Here is a 19,407-nt window from a genome sequence, read left to right as displayed (position 1 = left end):
TTGACTGCAGTGGATTCCATGCAGCATGACTGAATGCAGTGGATTCCATGCAGCCTGGTAAAATGCATCCCTATTGAATGCATTGGATTCCATGCAGCGTGATTGAATTCAGTGTATTCCAGGCAGAATGAAGTAATGGAACCCTATTGAATGAAGTGTATTTTATGCAGCATGATTGAATGCACTGGATTCCTGCAGCATGAATGAATGCAGTGGATATTTTGCAGCATGGCCCCAAGCATCCCGATTGAATGCAGTGGATTCCATGCCGCGTCATGCAATGCAGAAGACTCCATGCATTGTGGCACAATGGATCCCGATTGTATTCAGTGCGGTTGACGCAGTGAGGCCCAATGCATCCCGATTGAATGCAGTGGATTATATGCAGCATGGCCAAAAGCATCCCGATTGAAGGCAGTGGATTCCATGCAGCATGATTGAATACAGTGGAGTATTTGCAGCATGTCCCAAAGCATCCTGATTGAATGCAGTGGATTTCATGCAGCGTGGTGAAATGCATCCTGATTGAACGCAGTGTATACCATTCAGTGTGGCTAATTTGATCCCTATTGAATGCAGTGGATTCTATTCATCGTTGCTCAATTGATCTCAATTGAATGCAGTGGATTCAATGCGGTGTGGTGCAATGGATACTGATTGAATGCAGTGGATTCAATGCAGCCTGGTAAAATTAATCCCGATTGAATGCAGAGGATTCCATGCAGTGTGATTTAATGCAGTGTGATCCATGCAGCATGAAGAAATGGAACCATATTGAATGCAGTGGATTTTATGCAGCATGATTGAATGCAGTGGATTTTTTGCAGAATGGCCCAAAGCATCCTGATTTAATGCAGTGAATTTTCTGCAGCATGTCCCAAAACATCCCGACTGAATGCAGTGGATACGGTGCAGCATGATTGAATGCATTGGATTTTATGCAGCATGACCCAAAATATCCCGATTGGATGCACTGGATTCCATGCAGCATGATTGAATGCAGTGGATTTTATGCAGCATGGCCAAAAGCATCCCGATAGAATGCAGTGGATTCCATGCAGCGTCATTGAATGCAGTGGATTCCATGCATTGTGATTGAATGCAGTGTAATTCATGCAGCGTGGTAAAATGCATCCCGATTGAATGCAGTGGATTCCATGCAGCGTGAATGAATGCAGTGGATTCCAGGCAGACGGGTAAAAAGCATCCCGATTGAATGCAGTGTATTCCATGCAGCGTGATTGAATGCAGTGGATTCCATGCAGCCAGGTAAGATGCATCCCGATTGAATGCAGTGAATTTTATGCAGCATGATTGAATGCAGTTGATTCCATGCAGCATGAAGTAATGCAACTCTATTGAATGCAGGGGATTTTATGCAGCATGATTGAATGCAGTGGATTCCTGCAGAATTAATGAATGCAGTGGATGTTTTGCAGCATGTCCCAAAGCATCTCGATTTAATGCAGTGGATTCCATGGAGCGTCATTGAATGCAGAGAATTCCATTCATTGTGGCGAAATGGATCACGATTGTGTGCAGTGGAGTCCATGCAGCGAGCCCAAATGCAACTTGATTGAATGCAGTGGATTTCATGCAGCATGGCCCAAAGCATCCCGATTGAATGCTGTGGATTCCATGCAGTGTGATTGAATACAGTGGAGGCCATGCAGCGTGGTGAAATGCATCCTGATTGAACGCAGTGTATACCATTCAGCGTGGCTAAATGGATCCCCATTGAATGCAGTGGATTCGATGCAGCGTCGCCCAATTGATCTCAATTGAATGCAGTGGATTCAATGCAGTGTGGTGCAATGGATCCTGATTGAATGCAGTGGATTCCATGCATCGTGGCCCAATGGATCCCAATTGAATGCAGTGATATCAATGCAGCGTGATTGAATGCAGTGTATTCCATGCAGCCTGGTAAAATGCATCCCGATTGAATGCAGTGGATTCCATGCAGCCTGATTGAATGCAGTGGATTCCATGCAGCCTGGTAAAATTCATCCCAATTGAATGCAGTGGGTTCCATGCAGCTTGATTGAATGCAGTGTATTCCAAGCAGCATGAAGAAATGGAACCCTATTGAATGCAGTGGATTTTATGCAGCATGATTGAATGCCGAGGTTTCTTGCAGCATGATTGAATGCAGTGGATTTTTGCAGCATTGCCCAAAGCATCCCGATATAATGCAGTGGATTTTCTGCAGCATGTACCAAAACATCCCGACTGAATGCAGTGGATACGGTGCAGCATGATTGAATGAAGTGGATTTTATGCAGCATGACCCAAAATATCCCGATTGGATGCACTGGATTCCATGCAGCATGATTGAATGCAGTGGATTTTATGCAGCATGGCCAAAAGCATCCCAATAGAATGCAGTGGATTCCATGCAGCGTCATTGAATGCAGTGGATTCCATGCATTGTGATTGAATGCAGTGTAATTTATGCAGCGTGGTAAAATGCATCCCGATTGAATGCAGTGGATTCCATGCAGCGTGAATGAATGCAGTGGATTCCATGCAGACGGGTAAAAAGCATCCCGATTGAATGCAGTGGATTCCATGCAGCCAGGTAAAATGCATCCCGATTGAATGCAGGGGATTTTATGCAGCATGATTGAATGCAGTGGATTCCTGCAGAAGTAATGAATGCAGTGGATTTTTTGCAGCATGTCCCAAAGCATCTCGATTTAATGCAGTGGATTCCATGCAGCGTCATTGAATGCAGAGAATTCCATTCATTGTGGCGAAATGGATCACGATTGTGTGCGGTGGCGTCCATGCAGCGAGGCCAAATGCAACTCGATTGAATGCAGTGGATTTTATGCAGCATGGCCCAAAGCATCCCGATTGAATGCCGTGGATTCCATGCAGTGTGATTGAATACAGTGGAGGCCATGCAGCGTGGTGAAATGCATCCTGATTGAACGCAGTGTATACCATTCAGCGTGGCTAAATGGATCCCCATTGAATGCAGTGGATTCGATGCAGCATGGCCCAATTGATCTCAATTGAATGCAGTGGATTCAATGCAGTGTGGTGCAATGGATCCTGATTGAATGCAGTGGATTCCATGCATCGTGGCCCAATGGATCCCAATTGAATGCAGTGATATATATGCAGCGTGATTGAATGCAGTGTATTCCATGCAGCCTGGTAAAATGCATCCCGATTGAATGCAGTGGATTCCATGCAGCCTGATTGAATGCAGTGGTTTCCATGCAGCCTGGTAAAATTCATCCCAATTGAATGCAGTGGGTTCCATGCAGCTTGATTGAATGCAGTGTATTCCAAGCAGCATGAAGAAATGGAACCCTATTGAATGCAGTGGATTTTATGCAGCATGATTGAATGCAGTGGATTTTTTGAAGCTTGGCCAAAAGCATCCCGATTTACTGCAGTGGATTTTTTGCGGCATGTCCGAAAACATCCCGATTGAATGCAGTGGATATCGTGCAGCATGATTGAATGCAGTCGGTTTTATGCAGCATGGCCAAATGCATCCCGATGGAATGCAGTGGATTCCATGCGGCATGTGTGAATGCAGTGGATTCTATGCAGCCTGGTAAAATGCATCCCAATTGAATGCAGTGGATTCCATGCAGCGTGATTTAATGCAGTGTATTCCAGGCAGCATGAAGAAATGGAACCCTATTGAATGCAGGGAATTTAATGCAGCATGATTGAATGCAGTGGATACCTGCAGCATGATTGAATGCAGTGGATTCCATGCAGCCTGGTAAAATGCATCCCTATTGAATGCAGTGTATTCCATGCAGCGTCATTGAATGCAGACGACTCCATGCATTGTGGCACAATGGATCCCGATTGTATTCAGTGCGGTTGACGCAGTGAGGCCCAATGCATCCCGATTGAATGCAGTGGATTATATGCAGCATGGCCAAAAGCATCCCGATTGAAGGCAGTGGATTCCATGCAGCATGATTGAATACATTGGAGTATTTGCAGCATGGCCCAAAGCATCCCGATTGAATGCAGTGGATTTCATGCAGCGTCATTGAATGCAGAACATTCCATTCATTGTGGGGCAATGGATCTCGTTTGTATGCAGTGGAGACCATGCAGCGAGGCCCAATGCATCCCGATTGAATGCAGTGGATTTTATGCAGCATGGCCAAAACCATGGCGATTGGATGCAGTGGATTCCTTGCTGCATGATTGAATGCAGTGTACTTTATGCAGCATGGCCAAAAGCATCCCGATAGAATGCAGTGGATTCCATGCAGCGTCATTGAATGCAGTGGATTCCATGCATTGTGATGGAATGCAGTGTAATCCAGGCAGCCTGGTAAAATGCATCCCGATTGAATGCAGTCGATTCCATGTATTGTGATTGAATGCAGTGGATTCCATGCATCCTGGTAAAATGCATCCCGATTGAATGCAGTGGATTTTATGCAGCATGATTGAATGCAGTGGATTCCATGCAGCCTGGTAAAATGCATCCCACTTAAATGCTGCGGATTCCATGCAGCATGATTGAATGAAGTGGATTCCTTCAGCATGATTGAATGAAGTGGATTTTTTGCAGCATGGCCACAAACATCCCGATTGCATGCCATGGATTCCATGCAGCGTGGTGAAATGCATCCTGATTGAACGCAGTGTATACAATGCAGCGTGGCTAAATGGATCCCCATTCAATGCAGTGGATTCTATGCAGCGTGGCCCAATTTATCTCAACTGAATGCAGTGGATTCGATGCATCATGGCGCAATGGATCCCAATTGAATGCAGCGAAATCGATGCAGCGTGATTGAATGCAGTGTATTCCATGCAGCCTGGTAAAATGCATCCCGATTGAATGCAGTGGATTCCATGAAGCATGATTGAATGCAGTGGATTCCATGCAGCCTGGTAAAATTCACCCCGATTGAATGCAGTGGATTCCATGCAGTGTGATTGAATGCAGTGTGATCCATGCAGCATGCAGAAATGGAACCCTATTGAATGCAGGGGATTTTATGCAGCATGATTGAATGCAGTGGATTCCTGCAGCATGATTGAATGCCGTGGATTTTATGCACCATGACCCAAAGCATCCAGATTGAATGCAGTGTATTCCATGCAGCGTCATTGAATGCAGTGGATTCCATGCATTGTGATTGAATGCAGTGTAAACAATGCAGCCTGGTAAAATGCATCCCGATTGAATGCAGTAGATTCCATGCAGCATGATTGAATGCAGTTGATTCCATGCAGCATGAAGAAATGGAACCCTATTGAATGCAGTGGATTTTATGCAGCATGATTGAATGCAGTGGATTTTTGCAGCATGATTGAACGCAGTGGATTTTATGCAGCATGGCCAAAAGCATCCCGATTGAATGCAGTGGATTCCATGCAGCGTCATTGAATGCAGTGGATTCCATGCATTGTGATTGAATGCAGTGTAATCCAGGCAGCCTGGTAAAATGCATCCCGATTGAATGCAGTCGATTCCATGTATTGTGATTGAATGCAGTGTAATCCATGCAGCGTGGGAAAATGCATCCCGATTGAATGCAGTGGATTTTATGCAGCATGATTGAATGCAGTATATTCCATGCAGCCTGGTAAAATGCATCCCACTTAAATGCTGCGGATTCCATGCAGCATGATTGAATTAAGTGGATTCCATGCAGCATGAAGAAATGGAACCCTATTGAATGCAGGGGATTTTATGCAGCATGATTGAATGCAGTGGATTCCTTCAGCATGATTGAATGCAGTGTTTTTTTGAAGCTTGGTCCAAAGCATCATGATTTAATGCAGTGAATTTTCTGCAGCATGTCCCAATACATCCCGATAGAATGCATTGGATTCCATGCAGCATGATTGAATGCCGTGGATTTTATGCAGCATGGCCAAAAGCATCCCGATTGAATGCAGTGGATTTCATGCAGCATCATTGAATGCAGTGGATTCCATGCATTTTGATTGAATGCAGTGTAATCCATACAGCCTGGTAAAATGCATCCCGATTGACTGCAGTGGATTCCATGCAGCATGACTGAATGCAGTGGATTCCATGCAGCCTGGTAAAATTCATCCCAATTGAATGCAGTGGGTTCCATGCAGCTTGATTGAATGCAGTGTATTCCAAGCAGCATGAAGAAATGGAACCCTATTGAATGCAGTGGATTTTATGCAGCATGATTGAATGCCGAGGTTTCTTGCAGCATGATTGAATGCAGTGGATTTTTGCAGCATTGCCCAAAGCATCCCGATATAATGCAGTGGATTTTCTGCAGCATGTACCAAAACATCCTGACTGAATGCAGTGGATACGGTGCAGCATGATTGAATGAAGTGGATTTTATGCAGCATGACCCAAAATATCCCGATTGGATGTACTGGATTCCATGCAGCATGATTGAATGCAGTGGATTTTATGCAGCATGGCCAAAAGCATCCCAATAGAATGCAGTGGATTCCATGCAGCGTCATTGAATGCAGTGGATTCCATGCATTGTGATTGAATGCAGTGTAATTCATGCAGCGTGGTAAAATTCATCCCGATTGAATGCAGTGGATTCCATGCAGCGTGAATGAATGCAGTGGATTCCATGCAGACGGGTAAAAAGCATCCCGATTGAATGCAGTGGATTCCATGCAGCCAGGTAAAATGCATCCCGATTGAATGCAGGGGATTTTATGCAGCATGATTGAATGCAGTGGATTCCTGCAGAAGTAATGAATGCAGTGGATTTTTTGCAGCATGTCCCAAAGCATCTCGATTTAATGCAGTGGATTCCATGCAGCGTCATTGAATGCAGAGAATTCCATTCATTGTGGCGAAATGGATCACGATTGTGTGCGGTGGCGTCCATGCAGCGAGGCCAAATGCAACTCGATTGAATGCAGTGGATTTTATGCAGCATGGCCCAAAGCATCCCGATTGAATGCCGTGGATTCCATGCAGTGTGATTGAATACAGTGGAGGCCATGCAGCGTGGTGAAATGCATCCTGATTGAACGCAGTGTATACCATTCAGCGTGGCTAAATGGATCCCCATTGAATGCAGTGGATTCGATGCAGCATGGCCCAATTGATCTCAATTGAATGCAGTGGATTCAATGCAGTGTGGTGCAATGGATCCTGATTGAATGCAGTGGATTCCATGCATCGTGGCCCAATGGATCCCAATTGAATGCAGTGATATATATGCAGCGTGATTGAATGCAGTGTATTCCATGCAGCCTGGTAAAATGCATCCCGATTGAATGCAGTGGATTCCATGCAGCCTGATTGAATGCAGTGGATTCCATGCAGCCTGGTAAAATTCATCCCAATTGAATGCAGTGGGTTCCATGCAGCTTGATTGAATGCAGTGTATTCCAAGCAGCATGAAGAAATGGAACCCTATTGAATGCAGTGGATTTTATGCAGCATGATTGAATGCAGTGGATTTTTTGAAGCTTGGCCAAAAGCATCCCGATTTACTGCAGTGGATTTTTTGCGGCATGTCCGAAAACATCCCGATTGAATGCAGTGGATATCGTGCAGCATGATTGAATGCAGTCGGTTTTATGCAGCATGGCCAAATGCATCCCGATGGAATGCAGTGGATTCCATGCGGCATGTGTGAATGCAGTGGATTCTATGCAGCCTGGTAAAATGCATCCCAATTGAATGCAGTGGATTCCATGCAGCGTGATTTAATGCAGTGTATTCCAGGCAGCATGAAGAAATGGAACCCTATTGAATGCAGGGAATTTAATGCAGCATGATTGAATGCAGTGGATACCTGCAGCATGATTGAATGCAGTGGATTCCATGCAGCCTGGTAAAATGCATCCCTATTGAATGCAGTGTATTCCATGCAGCGTCATTGAATGCAGACGACTCCATGCATTGTGGCACAATGGATCCCGATTGTATTCAGTGCGGTTGACGCAGTGAGGCCCAATGCATCCCGATTGAATGCAGTGGATTATATGCAGCATGGCCAAAAGCATCCCGATTGAAGGCAGTGGATTCCATGCAGCATGATTGAATACATTGGAGTATTTGCAGCATGGCCCAAAGCATCCCGATTGAATGCAGTGGATTTCATGCAGCGTCATTGAATGCAGAACATTCCATTCATTGTGGGGCAATGGATCTCGTTTGTATGCAGTGGAGACCATGCAGCGAGGCCCAATGCATCCCGATTGAATGCAGTGGATTTTATGCAGCATGGCCAAAACCATGGCGATTGGATGCAGTGGATTCCTTGCTGCATGATTGAATGCAGTGTACTTTATGCAGCATGGCCAAAAGCATCCCGATAGAATGCAGTGGATTCCATGCAGCGTCATTGAATGCAGTGGATTCCATGCATTGTGATGGAATGCAGTGTAATCCAGGCAGCCTGGTAAAATGCATCCCGATTGAATGCAGTCGATTCCATGTATTGTGATTGAATGCAGTGGATTCCATGCATCCTGGTAAAATGCATCCCGATTGAATGCAGTGGATTTTATGCAGCATGATTGAATGAAGTCGATTCCATGCAGCCTGGTAAAATGCATCCCACTTAAATGCTGCGGATTCCATGCAGCATGATTGAATGAAGTGGATTCCTTCAGCATGATTGAATGAAGTGGATTTTTTGCAGCATGGCCACAAACATCCCGATTGCATGCCATGGATTCCATGCAGCGTGGTGAAATGCATCCTGATTGAACGCAGTGTATACAATGCAGCGTGGCTAAATGGATCCCCATTCAATGCAGTGGATTCTATGCAGCGTGGCCCAATTTATCTCAACTGAATGCAGTGGATTCGATGCATCATGGCGCAATGGATCCCAATTGAATGCAGCGAAATCGATGCAGCGTGATTGAATGCAGTGTATTCCATGCAGCCTGGTAAAATGCATCCCGATTGAATGCAGTGGATTCCATGAAGCATGATTGAATGCAGTGGATTCCATGCAGCCTGTTAAAATTCACCCCGATTGAATGCAGTGGATTCCATGCAGTGTGATTGAATGCAGTGTGATCCATGCAGCATGCAGAAATGGAACCCTATTGAATGCAGGGGATTTTATGCAGCATGATTGAATGCAGTGGATTCCTGCAGCATGATTGAATGCAGTGGATGTTTTGCAGCATGGCCCAAAGAATCCCGATTAAATGCAGTGGATTTTAGGCAGCATGTCCCAAAACATCCCGATTGAATGTAGTGGATACCATGCAGCATGATTGAATGCCGTGGATTTTATGCACCATGACCCAAAGCATCCAGATTGAATGCAGTGTATTCCATGCAGCGTCATTGAATGCAGTGGATTCCATGCATTGTGATTGAATGCAGTGTAAACAATGCAGCCTGGTAAAATGCATCCCGATTGAATGCAGTAGATTCCATGCAGCATGATTGAATGCAGTTGATTCCATGCAGCATGAAGAAATGGAACCCTATTGAATGCAGTGGATTTTATGCAGCATGATTGAATGCAGTGGATTTTTGCAGCATGATTGAACGCAGTGGATTTTATGCAGCATGGCCAAAAGCATCCCGATTGAATGCAGTGGATTCCATGCAGCGTCATTGAATGCAGTGGATTCCATGCATTGTGATTGAATGCAGTGTAATCCAGGCAGCCTGGTAAAATGCATCCCGATTGAATGCAGTCGATTCCATGTATTGTGATTGAATGCAGTGTAATCCATGCAGCGTGGGAAAATGCATCCCGATTGAATGCAGTGGATTTTATGCAGCATGATTGAATGCAGTATATTCCATGCAGCCTGGTAAAATGCATCCCACTTAAATGCTGCGGATTCCATGCAGCATGATTGAATTAAGTGGATTCCATGCAGCATGAAGAAATGGAACCCTATTGAATGCAGGGGATTTTATGCAGCATGATTGAATGCAGTGGATTCCTTCAGCATGATTGAATGCAGTGTTTTTTTGAAGCTTGGTCCAAAGCATCATGATTTAATGCAGTGAATTTTCTGCAGCATGTCCCAATACATCCCGATAGAATGCATTGGATTCCATGCAGCATGATTGAATGCCGTGGATTTTATGCAGCATGGCCAAAAGCATCCCGATTGAATGCAGTGGATTTCATGCAGCATCATTGAATGCAGTGGATTCCATGCATTTTGATTGAATGCAGTGTAATCCATACAGCCTGGTAAAATGCATCCCGATTGACTGCAGTGGATTCCATGCAGCATGACTGAATGCAGTGGATTCCATGCAGCCTGGTAAAATGCATCCCTATTGAATGCATTGGATTCCATGCAGCGTGATTGAATTCAGTGTATTCCAGGCAGAATGAAGTAATGGAACCCTATTGAATGAAGTGTATTTTATGCAGCATGATTGAATGCACTGGATTCCTGCAGCATGAATGAATGCAGTGGATATTTTGCAGCATGGCCCCAAGCATCCCGATTGAATGCAGTGGATTCCATGCAGCGTCATGCAATGCAGAAGACTCCATGCATTGTGGCACAATGGATCCCGATTGTATTCAGTGCGGTTGACGCAGTGAGGCCCAATGCATCCCGATTGAATGCAGTGGATTATATGCAGCATGGCCAAAAGCATCCCGATTGAAGGCAGTGGATTCCATGCAGCATGATTGAATACAGTGGAGTATTTGCAGCATGGCCCAAAGCATCCTGATTGAATGCAGTGGATTTCATGCAGCGTCATTGAATGCAGAACATTCCATTCATTGTGGGGCAATGGATCTCGTTTGTATGCAGTGGAGACCATGCAGCGAGGCCCAATGCATTCCGATTGAATGCAGTGGATTTTATGCAGCATGGCCAAAACCATGGCGATTGGATGTAGTGGATTCCTTGCTGCATGATTGAATGCAGTGTACTTTATGCAGCATGGCCAAAAGCATCCCGATAGAATGCAGTGGATTCCATGCAGCGTCATTGAATGCAGTGGATTCCATGCATTGTGATGGAATGCAGTGTAATCCAGGCAGCCTGGTAAAATGCATCCCGATTGAATGCAGTGGATTCCATGTATTGTGATTGAATGCAGTGGATTTCATGCAGCGTCATTGAATGCAGAACATTCCATACATTGTGGTGCAATGGATCTCATTTGTATGCAGTGGAGACCATGCAGCGAGGCCCAATGCATCCCGATTGAATTCAGTGGATTTTATGCAGCATGGCCAAAAGCATCCCGATTGAATGCAGTGGATTCCATGCAGCGTCATTGAATGCAGAAGACTCCCTGCATTGTGGCACAATGGATCCCGTATGTATTCAGTTGAGTTCACGCAGTGAGGCCCAATGCATCCCGATTGAATGCAGTGGGTTTTATGCAGCATTGCCAAAAGTATCCCGATTGAGTGCAGTGGATTCCATGCAGCGTCATTGAATGCAGTGGATTCCATGCATTGTGCTTGAATGCAGTGTAATCCATGCAGCCTGGTAAAATGCATCCCGATTGAATGCAGTGGATTCCATGCAGCATGATTGAATGCAGTGGATTCCATGCAGCCTGGTAAAATGCACCTCAATTAAATGATGTGGATTCCATGCATCCTGATTGAATGCAGTGTATTCCATGCAGCATGAAGAAATGGAACACTATTGAATGCAGGGTATTTTATGCAGCATGATTGAATGCTGTGGATTCCTGCAGAATTATTGAATGCAGTGGATTTTTTGCAACATGTCCCAAAGCATCTCTGATTTAATGCAGTGGATTCCATGCAGCGTCATTGAATGCTGAGAATTCCATTCATTGTGGCGAAATGGATCACGATTGTGTGCAGTGGAGTCCATGCAGCGAGGCCAAATGCATCTCGATGGAATGCAGTGGATTTTATGCAGCATGGCCCCATGCAACCCGATTGAATGCCGTGGATTCCATGCAGCGTGGTGAAATGCATCCTGATTGAACGCAGTGTATACCATTCAGTGTGGCAAATTGGATCCCTATTGAATGCAGTGGATTCTATGCATCGTTGCCCAATTGATCTCAATTGAATGCAGTGGATTCAATGCGGTGTGGTGCAATGGATACTGATTGAATACAGTGGATTCAATGCAGCCTGGTAAAATTAATCCCGATTGAATGCAGAGGATTCCATGCAGTGTGATTTAATGCAGTGTGATCCATGCAGCATGAAGAAATGGAACCATATTGAATGCAGTGGATTTTATGCAGCATGATTGAATGCAGTGGATTTTTTGCAGAATGGCCCAAAGCATCCTGATTTAATGCAGTGAATTTTCTGCAGCATGTCCCAAAACATCCCGACTGAATGCAGTGGATACGGTGCAGCATGATTGAATGCATTGGATTTTATGCAGCATGACCCAAAATATCCCTATTGGAGGCAGTGAATTCCATGCAGCATGATTGAATGCAGTGTATTTTATGCAGGAGGGCCAAAAGCATCCCGATAGAATGCAGTGGATTCCATGCAGCGTCGTTGAATGCAGTGGATTCCTTGCAGCGTGATTGAATGCAGTGTAATTCATGCAGCCTGGTAAAATGCATCCCGATTGTATGCAGTGGATTCCATGTATTGTGATTGAATGCAGTGTAATCCATGCAGCGTGGTAAAATGCATCCCGATTGAATGCAGTGGATTTTATGCAGCATGGTTGAATGCAGTGGATTCCATGCAGCCTGGTAAAATGCATCCCAATTAAATGCTGTGGATTCCATGCAGCATGATTGAAAGAAGTGGATTCCATGCAGCATGAAGAAATGGAACCCTATTGAAGGCAGGGGATATTATGCAGCATGATTGAATGCAGTGGATTCCTTCAGCATGATTGAATGCAGTGGAATTTTTGCAGCATGTCCCAAAGCATCTCGATTTAATGCAGTGGATTCCATGCAGCGTCATTGAATGCAAAAAATTCCATTCATTGTGGCAAAATGGATCACGATTGTGTGCAGTGGAGTCCATGCAGCGAGGCCAAATGCATCTCGATTGAATGCAGTGGATTTTATGCAGCATGGCCAAACGAATCCCAATTGAATGCCGTGGATTCCATGCAGCGTAGTGAAATGCATCCTGATTGAACGCAGTGTACACCATGCAGCGTGGGTAAATGGATACCCATGGAATGCAGTGGATTCTATGCAGCGTGGCACAATTGATCTCAATTGAATGCAGTGGAGTCAATGCAGTGTGGTGCAATGGATTCTGATAGAATGCAGTGGATTCCATGCATCATGGCGCAATGGATCCCAATTGAATGCAGTGAAATTGATGCAGCGTGATTGAATGCAGTGTATTCCATGCAGCCTGGTAAAATGCATCCCGATTGAATGCAGTGGATTCCATGCAGCTTGATTGAATGCAGTGGATTCAATGCAGCCTGGTAAAATACATCCCGATTGAATGCAGTAGATTCCATGCAGTGTGATTGAGTGCAGTGTGATCCATGCAGCATGCAGAAATGGAACCCTATTGAATGCAGTGGATTTTACGCAGCATGATTGAATGCAGTGGATTCCTGCAGCATGATTGAATGCAGTAGATGTTTTGCCGCATGGCCCAAAGCATCCCGATTGAATGCAGTGGATTTAGGGCAGCATGTCCCAAAACATCCCGATTGAATGCAGTGGATACCATGCAGCATGATTGAATGCAGTGGATTTTATGCACCATGGCCAAAAGCATCCCGATTCAATGCAGAGAATTCCATGCAGCGTCATTGAATGCAGTGGATTCCATGCATTGTGCTTGAATGCAGTGTAATCCATGCAGCCTGGTAAAATGCATCCTGATTGAATGCAGTGGATTCCTTGCAGCATGATTGAATGCAGTGGATTCCATGCAGCCTGGTAAAATGCATCCCTATTGAATGCATTGTATTCCATGCAGCGTGATTGAATTCAGTGTATTCCAGGCAGCATGAAGTAATGGAATCCTATTGAATGAAGGGTCTTTTATGCAGCATGATTGAATGCCGTGGATTCCTGCAGCATGAATGAATGCAGTGGATTTTTTGCAGCATGGCCCAAAGAATCCCGATTGAATGCAGTGGAATCCATGCAGCGTCATCGAATGCAGAAGACTCCATGCATTGTGGCACAATGGATCCCGTTTGTATTCAGCAGTTGACGCAGTGAGGCCCAATGCATCCCGATTGAATGCAGTGGAGTTTATGCAGCGTCATTGAATGCAGAACATTCCATTCATTGTGGGGCAATGGATCTCGTTTGTATGCAGTGGAGACCATGCAGCGAGGCCCAATGCATCCCGATTGAATGCAGTGGATTTTATGCAGCATGGCCAAAACCATGGCGATTGGATGCAGTGGATTCCTTGCTGCATGATTGAATGCAGTGTACTTTATGCAGCATGGCCAAAAGCATCCCGATAGAATGCAGTGGATTCCATGCAGCGTCATTGAATGCAGTGGATTCCATGCATTGTGATGGAATGCAGTGTAATCCAGGCAGCCTGGTAAAATGCATCCCGATTGAATGCAGTCGATTCCATGTATTGTGATTGAATGCAGTGGATTCCATGCATCCTGGTAAAATGCATCCCGATTGAATGCAGTGGATTTTATGCAGCATGATTGAATGCAGTCGATTCCATGCAGCCTGGTAAAATGCATCCCACTTAAATGCTGCGGATTCCATGCAGCATGATTGAATGAAGTGGATTCCTTCAGCATGATTGAATGAAGTGGATTTTTTGCAGCATGGCCAGAAACATCCCGATTGCATGCCATGGATTCCATGCAGCGTGGTGAAATGCATCCTGATTGAACGCAGTGTATACAATGCAGCGTGGCTAAATGGATCCCCATTCAATGCAGTGGATTCTATGCAGCGTGGCCCAATTTATCTCAACTGAATGCAGTGGATTCGATGCATCATGGCGCAATGGATCCCAATTGAATGCAGCGAAATCGATGCAGCGTGATTGAATGCAGTGTATTCCATGCAGCCTGGTAAAATGCATCCCGATTGAATGCAGTGGATTCCATGAAGCATGATTGAATGCAGTGGATTCCATGCAGCCTGGTAAAATTCACCCCGATTGAATGCAGTGGATTCCATGCAGTGTGATTGAATGCAGTGTGATCCATGCAGCATGCAGAAATGGAACCCTATTGAATGCAGGGGATTTTATGCAGCATGATTGAATGCAGTGGATTCCTGCAGCATGATTGAATGCAGTGGATGTTTTGCAGCATGGCCCAAAGAATCCCGATTAAATGCAGTGGATTTTAGGCAGCATGTCCCAAAACATCCCGATTGAATGTAGTGGATACCATGCAGCATGATTGAATGCCGTGGATTTTATGCACCATGACCCAAAGCATCCAGATTGAATGCAGTGTATTCCATGCAGCGTCATTGAATGCAGTGGATTCCATGCATTGTGATTGAATGCAGTGTAAACAATGCAGCCTGGTAAAATGCATCCCGATTGAATGCAGTAGATTCCATGCAGCATGATTGAATGCAGTTGATTCCATGCAGCATGAAGAAATGGAACCCTATTGAATGCAGTGGATTTTATGCAGCATGATTGAATGCAGTGGATTTTTGCAGCATGATTGAACGCAGTGGATTTTATGCAGCATGGCCTAAAGCATCCCGATTGAATGCAGTGGATTCCATGCAGCGTCATTGAATGCAGTGGATTCCATGCATTGTGATTGAATGCAGTGTAATCCAGGCAGCCTGGTAAAATGCATCCCGATTGAATGCAGTCGATTCCATGTATTGTGATTGAATGCAGTGTAATCCATGCAGCGTGGGAAAATGCATCCCGATTGAATGCAGTGGATTTTATGCAGCATGATTGAATGCAGTATATTCCATGCAGCCTGGTAAAATGCATCCCACTTTAATGCTGCGGATTCCATGCAGCATGATTGAATTAAGTGGATTCCATGCAGCATGAAGAAATGGAACCCTATTGAATGCAGGGGATTTTATGCAGCATGATTGAATGCAGTGGATTCCTTCAGCATGATTGAATGCAGTGTTTTTTTGAAGCTTGGTCCAAAGCATCATGATTTAATGCAGTGAATTTTCTGCAGCATGTCCCAATACATCCCGATAGAATGCATTGGATTCCATGCAGCATGATTGAATGCCGTGGATTTTATGCAGCATGGCCAAAAGCATCCCGATTGAATGCAGTGGATTTCATGCAGCATCATTGAATGCAGTGGATTCCATGCATTTTGATTGAATGCAGTGTAATCCATACAGCCTGGTAAAATGCATCCCGATTGACTGCAGTGGATTCCATGCAGCATGACTGAATGCAGTGGATTCCATGCAGCCTGGTAAAATGCATCCCTATTGAATGCATTGGATTCCATGCAGCGTGATTGAATTCAGTGTATTCCAGGCAGAATGAAGTAATGGAACCCTATTGAATGAAGTGTATTTTATGCAGCATGATTGAATGCACTGGATTCCTGCAGCATGAATGAATGCAGTGGATATTTTGCAGCATGGCCCCAAGCATCCCGATTGAATGCAGTGGATTCCATGCAGCGTCATGCAATGCAGAAGACTCCATGCATTGTGGCACAATGGATCCCGATTGTATTCAGTGCGGTTGACGCAGTGAGGCCCAATGCATCCCGATTGAATGCAGTGGATTATATGCAGCATGGCCAAAAGCATCCCGATTGAAGGCAGTGGATTCCATGCAGCATGATTGAATACAGTGGAGTATTTGCAGCATGGCCCAAAGCATCCTGATTGAATGCAGTGGATTTCATGCAGCGTCATTGAATGCAGAACATTCCATTCATTGTGGGGCAATGGATCTCGTTTGTATGCAGTGGAGACCATGCAGCGAGGCCCAATGCATCCCGATTGAATGCAGTGGATTTTATGCAGCATGGCCAAAACCATGGCGATTGGATGCAGTGGATTCCTTGCTGCATGATTGAATGCAGTGTACTTTATGCAGCATGGCCAAAAGCATCCCGATAGAATGCAGTGGATTCCATGCAGCGTCATTGAATGCAGTGGATTCCATGCATTGTGATGGAATGCAGTGTAATCCAGGCAGCCTGGTAAAATGCATCCCGATTGAATGCAGTGGATTCCATGTATTGTGATTGAATGCAGTGGATTTCATGCAGCGTCATTGAATGCAGAACATTCCATACATTGTGGTGCAATGGATCTCATTTGTATGCAGTGGAGACCATGCAGCGAGGCCCAATGCATCCCGATTGAATTCAGTGGATTTTATGCAGCATGGCCAAAAGCATCCCGATTGAATGCAGTGGATTCCATGCAGCGTCATTGAATGCAGAAGACTCCCTGCATTGTGGCACAATGGATCCCGTATGTATTCAGTTGAGTTCACGCAGTGAGGCCCAATGCATCCCGATTGAATGCAGTGGGTTTTATGCAGCATTGCCAAAAGTATCCCGATTGAGTGCAGTGGATTCCATGCAGCGTCATTGAATGCAGTGGATTCCATGCATTGTGCTTGAATGCAGTGTAATCCATGCAGCCTGGTAAAATGCATCCCGATTGAATGCAGTGGATTCCATGCAGCATGATTGAATGCAGTGGATTCCATGCAGCCTGGTAAAATGCACCTCAATTAAATGATGTGGATTCCATGCATCCTGATTGAATGCAGTGTATTCCATGCAGCATGAAGAAATGGAACACTATTGAATGCAGGGTATTTTATGCAGCATGATTGAATGCTGTGGATTCCTGCAGAATTATTGAATGCAGTGGATTTTTTGCAACATGTCCCAAAGCATCTCTGATTTAATGCAGTGGATTCCATGCAGCGTCATTGAATGCTGAGAATTCCATTCATTGTGGCGAAATGGATCACGATTGTGTGCAGTGGAGTCCATGCAGCGAGGCCAAATGCATCTCGATGGAATGCAGTGGATTTTATGCAGCATGGCCCCATGCAACCCGATTGAATGCCGTGGATTCCATGCAGCGTGGTGAAATGCATCCTGATTGAACGCAGTGTATACCATTCAGTGTGGCTAATTGGATCCCTATTGAATGCAGTGGATTCTATGCATCGTTGCCCAATTGATCTCAATTGAATGCAGTGGATTCAATGCGGTGTGGTGCAATGGATACTGATTGAATGCAGTGGATTCAATGCAGTGTGATTTAATGCAGTGTGATCCATGCAGCATGAAGAAATGGAACCATATTGAATGCAGTGGATTTTATGCAGCATGATTGAATGCAGTGGAGTTTTTGCAGAATGGCCCAAAGCATCCTGATTTAATGCAGTGAATTTTCTGCAGCATGTCCCAAAACATCCCGACTGAATGCAGTGGATACGGTGCAGCATGATTGAATGCATTGGATTTTATGCAGCATGACCCAAAATATCCCTATTGGAGGCAGTGAATTCCATGCAGCATGATTGAATGCAGTGTATTTTATGCAGGAGGGCCAAAAGCATCCCGATAGAATGCAGTGGATTCCATGCAGCGTCGTTGAATGCAGTGGATTCCTTGCAGCGTGATTGAATGCAGTGTAATCCATGCAGCCTGGTAAAATGCATCCCGATTGAATGCAGTGGATTCCATGTATTGTGATTGAATGCAGTGTAATCCATGCAGCGTGGTAAAATGCATCCCGATTGAATGCAGTGGATTTTATGCAGCATGGTTGAATGCAGTGGATTCCATGCAGCCTGGTAAAATGCATCCCAATTAAATGCTGTGGATTCCATGCAGCATGATTGAAAGAAGTGGATTCCATGCAGCATGAAGAAATGGAACCCTATTGAAGGCAGGGGATATTATGCAGCATGATTGAATGCCGTGGATTCCTGCAGCATGATTGAATGCAGTGGAATTTTTGCAGCATGTCCCAAAGCATCTCGATTTAATGCAGTGGATTCCATGCAGCGTCATTGAATGCAAAAAATTCCATTCATTGTGGCAAAATGGATCACGATTGTGTGCAGTGGAGTCCATGCAGCGAGGCCAAATGCATCTCGATTGAATGCAGTGGATTTTATGCAGCATGGCCAAACGAATCCCAATTGAATGCCGTGGATTCCATGCAGCGTAGTGAAATGCATCCTGATTGAACGCAGTGTACACCATGCAGCGTGGGTAAATGGATACCCATGGAATGCAGTGGATTCTATGCAGCGTGGCCCAATTGATCTCAATTGAATGCAGTGGAGTCAATGCAGTGTGGTGCAATGGATTCTGATAGAATGCAGTGGATTCCATGCATCATGGCGCAATGGATCCCAATTGAATGCAGTGAAATTGATGCAGCGTGATTGAATGCAGTGTATTCCATGCAGCCTGGTAAAATGCATCCCGATTGAATGCAGTGGATTCCATGCAGCTTGATTGAATGCAGTGGATTCAATGCAGCCTGGTAAAATACATCCCGATTGAATGCAGTAGATTCCTTGCAGTGTGATTGAGTGCAGTGTGATCCATGCAGCA

The sequence above is a fragment of the Sus scrofa genome, chromosome 14 (genome assembly GCF_054392235.1).
Source record: "Sus scrofa isolate SSC_HxYL_T2T_F1_AM1 chromosome 14, Sscrofa_HxYL_maternal_Yorkshire_Landrace_v2.0, whole genome shotgun sequence".
In the NCBI taxonomy this organism is placed as follows: Eukaryota; Metazoa; Chordata; class Mammalia; order Artiodactyla; family Suidae; genus Sus; species Sus scrofa.
Note: the sequence above shows the minus strand (reverse complement) of the source record.